Below are 7,475 nucleotides of genomic sequence, written 5' to 3'. Positions count from 1 at the left end.
TTGTCTCTCTTACACAGAGTCAGAGGTGGTCGAGAGGACCAGAAGTCCGTCACTCCTCTGCCATCGTTCAGCTCTTGGACTTCTGCACTTACACTTAAGTATACTTGTTAGAGCCTGAATGTACAGTTCATATTTGGAAATTATATAATGGTGGTGTTTGTTAAATTCTAATTTGAATTTGAATTTGAATTTTGTTTTGACAGCATTATATTGACCAATGTTTTGTCCCAGGTTTGTGTTAGTACTAGTTTAATATGCAGTTGTTCTGCATGTGGAGTTTACAACTTTTTATTAAAATAAAAAGTAAAATGCAATAAGAGGTTGTGATCTATGTCTCTCTCACATTATAATTATATGAAGAACATTTTGTTGCGGTTTGTGTTTGTAGCCAGATTTTGGGAGGACTCACAATCAGTGAAGTTTATTCTAGTTTTTTTCTTAACAAAAGTTGATTTACTCATGTAATGTGACTATTCATGTGTATTTAACCTATACTAAATCTGGATTAATTCATCATGAAGTATTGTATTTAAAGTCAACTGTAAGGTACTGTAAAATAAAAATAAAAAACAGCCAGCCAATCAGTTGACGGTCAAATACTGTGAAAATGATCAATAAACAAGTTCATACTTTATTTTCCGATAATAGTAAAAAAAATAATTTTAGTGAAAATAGATAAATGTTAATTTCACAGTAATATAATGGCAACCCTGATGCCAGCTGATTACTGTTTTTTTTACAGTAACAGTAACAGAGTTGTTTTTTAAAGGAGTTATGTTTATTTCACTACCCACTGTGCATTTCGTTTGTTCTATGCTATATGTTTTCATCACGCACACAAAGTTCAAATTGTATCTGACAGTGATACACCTTAATTCTTCTTCTTGCACATTGGAATCATTCTGTTGTGTTTTCATTTCCTCTTCAGGCAGAGTGACGGCTCACGCCAGCCTCAGAAACCTGCTCCATTAGCTGGGCCAATGAAACAAAAGCCTTCAGTCTGGATGATTAGCGAAAGAAAGAAATAATCTAAATTAAAAAAAGAAACATGGTTGGTCAGGCACTTACTGCAGGGACTGTGTTTTATGCAACACAATCGGCGGGCGGACTAACAGCTCCCATTAAATCCACCCGCAGCCCTCCATTCAGGTGCTAATTGATTCTGAGGTCTAGGTCTGTCAAGGCAATTATTAGTATGCGCTTAGAATGGCTAGTGATGGCCTTTGAGGGAAACGGAAACAGCAGGGGGGGTGTTTCACTTTTAAAGGCATGGCGTGGTTAATAACAGGCGGAAAAAAATGATCACTGTATCACATTGTATCACAAGATGACATCAATATGGGGATTTTCAATTTCACCATTCATTAGAGTCCCGGGATTTAAAGGAAGGGGGTATTGTGGAGTTAATTTGAAAGGCATTAGGTTCTGTGTGTGTGCTGGAAATTAACACACACACACACACACACACACACCAATGACTCCATGATTAGATCTAAGAATCCATGACATCTCAACTCCAGCTCTCCTCTCCTAAGTGCTCCAGCTGAACGTGGCTCAAATTGGCTCTTATTAGCTTCCGAGTCGACACCGGCCATAAAAGTCCGAGTAAATGTATAAATGCCTTGTAAATTTAACTGCTGCTTCCCTCTCCTTTATGAGATTGAATTACATGCGGATGATGAACAGGTCTTTTTAACACAGCAGGGTGAATCTAATGCCGGGTGTTACAGAGTGAAGTGAATACTGAGTGATGACGACGATGTTGTTCTCTTTCATTTCGCTGCTGGTTCTGATCGTCGTGGAGGAGTTTTCCGACTGTCTGCAGATTACCATCGGAGCAATGATCATAATCCATTTGATCCTCCGGCAAGTTTGACCCAGTCACATAGATTTTCCTACAGATGTGGACACAACATGATTAGTCATTACACACAGTGAGGAAGCAAAGGAAGGTTACTGTCGGTGAAGTGCAAATCTCCACCGAGGCCCAACAGTCCCCTTCAAGCGCTCTCATAGATATCAGCCCCCTCAATCATGATCCATGTGAGTATTACTGGGCCAACTCGCCAGCCTTGAGTCGAACATCTGATTTGCGGCGTGATACTCTGCCGCCGCGAAAACCCCCCCAAAACATCCTTTAGCGTACGATTCAAAAGATTTTTTTTTTAGGGTAACATAAAAATGTGGCGGAAAAGATGTTTTTCGGTGGTCCCCTTTGCAACAGTGGGACTCTGACTTACGCTACTTCCACTTCTCCTCCAGACTCCGTAAAATGACATCGCTGATCACCATCTCCATAAGGTGACATATTAACCAGGTATAAGTAACTCATACATCCCCACTTCAAAATTAGAGGATATAACACTGTACTGTTGCTCATTATTATTAAGTGGGATATTAATTTGATGTTGGTAAAATATATAAGCTTTGCAAGACTATGAAGCATGTCAAAGTCCTTTACAATTCTAAATTGATCATTTCATATGAATATGAGTTCATGTTTGTGTTCTGTTTGTCCTTGCTGCTTCTTCTACTTGTTTTTATTGGTGGAATCAGGTAAAGGAACAAAGTCAAATGTTGATTGCTTAAGGCGACAGTGTGTACTATTTACAAGAACTTATTAACAGAAATGGAATATATTGTGCATAACTATGTGTTCATATATGTATAATCACAATGTATTTTCGTCAACTTTGAATGAGTATTATATAGTTCCATGAGGTGGAGCCGACCTCCGTGTGAGTCTCCATGTTTCTAGGTCATGTTGAATACGGTTGTTGAACTAAATGGTTCATTCATGTTGAATTTCCAGCGCTGTGGGAAACCGGAAATGGAATCAGCGGCGCGCCACCCTAAAGTGTCCCCTGTCGGTCGCTCAGTTTATTGCGGTTTGCAACTTTACCACCAGATGCCACCAGAAAAGTACAAAGGAATACACACTGGGGCTTTAATTTTTTAATAGAGCAAATTTATTTTGTGGCGTGTCTGACCAAGAGAAACTCAACTTTGCAACTGTCCTTGAGTAAATAATTGTCAATCAAAGTGCAGTACGTTTTGTCAAATAAAGTATGTTTTAAAAATCTAAAGACCTCCTGGGGCTAGAGTGATACAGATGCTGTGCAGCATCCACCCATCGGTGGAAGTGGTCAGAACAGAGTCCTGGGAGTGAACGACACGACGTCCCCGGACTAATCGGTGCCTGGAGTGGTGGGGGATTCCTGGTGAATGGGTGATAGAGAGGTAAGGAGGGAGGGAGAGAGGGATGAGGACCAGGAATGATACCCACATGAAACGGGAGCAAAGCCCGTCACAATGCACTAAGACGCCAGTCAGCACAGCTGCCATCCGCATTTTGCTTCGGATTTGTTGTATTTTTATTCTCCACCGCACTGCATCTTCGTCTTCTTCTTCTTCTTCCTTTCCTTCCTTTCACTCCCTGATCATATAAAGCGCACTCCCACCTGGACCTCATTCACCAGCCAGAGGCATTTATCTGAGTCTTCTCACACATTTGCATCAGAATTACTGATGTTAAACTCTCAAACCACTGATTCTGCGGATCACTTAAGCCCTGAGCTTATCTGGGTTATTATAATTTTTTTGGAACGGATTTATAAAATCATATTTCACGAGGGAACGTCGCAGTGCAGACCATTCCCAAGGTGTTATTTCCAACACACACACACGCACACACACACCCTTGTTTACCTGCTTGGTGGCTTGGCATTGTGGAGTGAAGCACATATCTTTCTGCAAATCCGCTTTGGCTCCATTTGCGGATACTTGTGTAAATTGCCTCACTGCAGATGAGGCTCAAAGTTCCGAGAGCTGATTAGTGATTCAACTTTAATTTGCGGTGTTGAAATCATCATATAGTTTCCACAACCGCGCAGATTGTGTTTTGAAGGATGTTTGGTTGGTGATAGAGGAACATGCCAGATGATTAAAAAAAAATCTATATATACAGATGATTAAATAAATATACAGAAGATAGGATTATGCTATGTATTCAAGTATGCCAAGATACATATTTCATAAAATTCACGCCACTTCTCCATTATGAGCCGACAGCATCTCAGAGAAGCCGATGGTTGGATGTTCTCACAGTAAACTATTGTTTAAGTCCACAATTTGAGCTCCCATTCAGCTCCAGGGCATCAAGGGAAGGAAAGAGGCAGCACTCAGGCTGCATGTCTTCTCCGAGAAAAAACAGCACAATTCTTAATGGCCACCGTGAGTTCTTTTCCCGCCTTTTGTGAGGCATTCGCGTGTCATTTCCACCTAAGTGTGGATTGTCTGTTTGTCTTTTCAGAGTCAGGCAATTTATATCACCCCCCCCCCCCCCCCCCCCCCAACCTGGCGCCCAGCTTTTATGCAAACTCACAGAAACAGAGCTTTTATGCTCTGAATTGAGCATTTTTACAGTTATAATTTGAACACTTTTAAGGCATCAGTCCGGGAAGGAGGGTGTTTTTGCTGCTGAGCGGCGGTGGGGAAGTGGTGACTCCTCCCAAGTGAAACACTCATAGACAATAGACAATACAAGACAGAAAATTAGTTTTTATTTTTACATTTTTGTTTTTGGTCATAATTCTTTGTTTTGATAGACATGATGAAGGAGACAGGATACGGGTTGAGAGAGTAGGCTGCTGCTCATGGAGTGTGCGCCCTAAGCTCAGGATCCTTCTCAGTCTCCAGAGTAGCCCTGCCTCATGCCCTGCCCCAGGGCGGCACGGCCCAGGAGGTAGAGCGGGTGTCGTGTAATCTCAATGTTCCTGGTTTGATTCCTGGCTTCTCCGGGGGGGTTGTTGAAGTGCCTTTGAGCAAGACACTGAACTCCTGTGTGCTCCTGATGCCACATCATCACTGTGTAAAACGCTGAGAGTTTTTGAAAGAGTAGATGAGTCTGTGTGTGCTTCGTGTGGTGTTCCACCAGGTTTCTGTCACACTTGTCTCATTCATTAATTAGTCTTCAATGTATATGTGTACATATAGCTTCATAAGCCGTGTCCCGCCCTCGCTAGGTGCCAGGAGGTTACATTATGTTCCTGTGGGCTTCTTGTCTTTTCACCTTTCACCTGTTTCTCTATCTGAAGGTGCAGGGAGCAGTCATTGTATTTCATCACTTCCCCCCCAAGCACCTCATCGGTATGGACTGATTAGTCTAACTTCACCAGCACATATGACACTGTGGAGGTGAGCCCCCCCCCCATCCCTTCCTGCAGTGACACCCACCCCCCCGGCCCCCATCCTGTCCCACACTCCTCCGCTCTCCCACACAATTAAAAATGCATCAGGGAACGGATTAGATGCATGATCCCCAGCTCTACTGATCCGGAGTGTGAAGCTGTCACGGAAAGGGATGGGATGGAGAGATAGACTGTGGAGGGAGGAGGAGAGATGGATGGGCCCCCCGCCCCCCCAACCAACCCCTCCCCTCCTTCCCCCACTGTCACTACAAACTCCTCACCCACGGCACACACTCTGCCACCTCTTTTATTTACTGCTCCTCCCTCAGTGGTCTCATTCCTCACCTGTCCGTTGGCTTGAGTAGCCTTTCCCCCGTCCCCCCACCATCCCCTGACTCCTTCTCTTTCCCCATCTGCAACAGAACGTGTAGCTTTCACTCTGCCTGCCACCAATCTGTTCACATGTTATCCATCTTTACTAGTCTTTTGGGCTGTTCAGTAGGATCAGGGGAACAAGGGATTCTGAAGCACATTAGACAGGAAGTAGGTTACAGTGGGTCATGATACAACAACAACAACAACAACAAAATACAATAGGTAACACCACTGCTGTCTGATACACAACTGTACACACACACACACACTCCCTGTGAAGGGCAAGGTCTCCACCGTACTACGTGAAGTTCCTTAATGTAAGGTATGCTTGGATTTGGCGCTATACAAATAAATTGGAATTCAATTGAACTCAAGTAAAATACAGACATTGATTGTATAAATGGAATATTTTTTCAAAGGTTGCCATGTGCACCAAAAGCTAACATGGCTTCTCCTGCAGAAGAATAACGTAATTATCATCAAAAACGATTGCAATAAAGTGTTTTTTTTAAGTTGTAAATCTGGACTCGGAGCAAAGGTCTGGTACGTTGTACTGTACCTGATCGAGATGTTCTCACCCCGCCTGGTTAGCTCTTCTCTGTTCGGAGAGAGCCGTCCTGGAGACTCATTCAGGCTTGAACCCCGTCCCTTCAGCAGTGAGTTGAAGTCAGGTTGTCACTGACGTTACATGAAACGGCCTCAGAAGAACAGGTGGCATTTTGGGAAATGAGCTGGGTCGGAGTTAGCCTAGTTGGCCAAACAATACACATGCCACACCTCTGACTGATTAACACTACATCCCACTGGTTTGATCCACTTGTCTGTTGGAGGAAGAACATGGTGAAGTTGCCAGGTTTGGTATCATTGGGTCTGTACCACTGATGGCGGCTATGGCTCAGGAGGTAGAGTCAGGTGTCCACCAACACGACAGTCGCCAGTTTGATGCCAGTCTGCATGCCGCATGTCCTTGGGAGAGACTCTTGACCCTAAATTGCCTGTAGCAGCTCTTCCCGCAGTTTATGAATGTGATAGACAAAGCACAGTAATGTGTGTGATGGGTGAATCTGACTTGTACTGTAGAGTAGGGCTGGGCGATATACAGTATGTCGAGTTTTTAAAATATAATGATATATTTTCAAAAAGGATATAGGATAAGACAATATCGTGTATATCAAGATTTATATTGTGTTAAGATACGTTTCTTTTGCTATTCTCCATCCTGAGTCACACGCAGTACAGACAGAGACACTCACCTGCTCCGTGTGAAGTTGGCAGAGAGTGAACATCTAGTTGTACTTTTCCAAAGTCAAGTGTAGCAAATATTTAGCATGTAAAGGTGGTAACGCCAGTGATCTGTCTGAAAAGTGAAAGTGAAAGTGAACTCTACTTCTGCTGGTCCCAGTCAGACAACAGCTGCAGTGGGAGGTGCCTGAGCAGAGGGTGAACAGGGGAAAGACCTACAACCCTTTACAAGAGTAGAGTCCAATAGTCTGTCTGTATATATTGATTTGTGTTATTGTATTTATTTGACACGCAGCATTTTAGTCCAATCATGTACTTATTGAAAATAGTGCTGTTCAGTGTTCAACAATGTAGTGAGTACAGTACGAGAAACAAAACGTGTCCATTCCATTTATTCTCATTTTTCATTCATTTGTTCTACTAAAAAGGAAAACAATGACTTCTTTTACTTCAGGCTAAAGTTATTCACATTCTAAGACACACGTCATGAAACTTCTGCTTCTCACATTTGCGCTTAGAAGTCAACTTTATGTTGAATTTCATCATTCCCATCACTTTCAATGTCTAAATGAGGAAGGAAAAAACTCCACAGGTTAACTCTCCGAGTGGGAATATATTCCTGCAAAAAAAAGCGGCGCTCACTTCCATCTCGATGTGATGCTTGGTGGT

The 7,475-nt window shown here is 42.8% G+C and overlaps 1 long non-coding RNA gene across 1 annotated transcript; it reads right to left on the bottom strand.

Annotated features, from left to right (window-relative positions):
* Positions 1–4,587: 4,587 nt before the first annotated feature.
* Positions 4,588–6,922, bottom strand: LOC118286174. The gene is made up of 3 exons (XR_007032215.1): positions 6,818–6,922; positions 6,124–6,570; positions 4,588–4,878 (listed from the first exon to the last, which is right to left on the bottom strand). It is a non-coding gene; the product is annotated as an uncharacterized LOC118286174 (long non-coding RNA).
* Between the last annotated feature and the right edge of the window lie 553 nt (positions 6,923–7,475).

This window comes from Scophthalmus maximus, chromosome 15 (assembly GCF_022379125.1).
Source record: "Scophthalmus maximus strain ysfricsl-2021 chromosome 15, ASM2237912v1, whole genome shotgun sequence".
Classification (NCBI taxonomy): domain Eukaryota; kingdom Metazoa; phylum Chordata; class Actinopteri; order Pleuronectiformes; family Scophthalmidae; genus Scophthalmus; species Scophthalmus maximus.
Note: the sequence above shows the minus strand (reverse complement) of the source record. Positions and strands in the feature narration are given on the sequence as shown.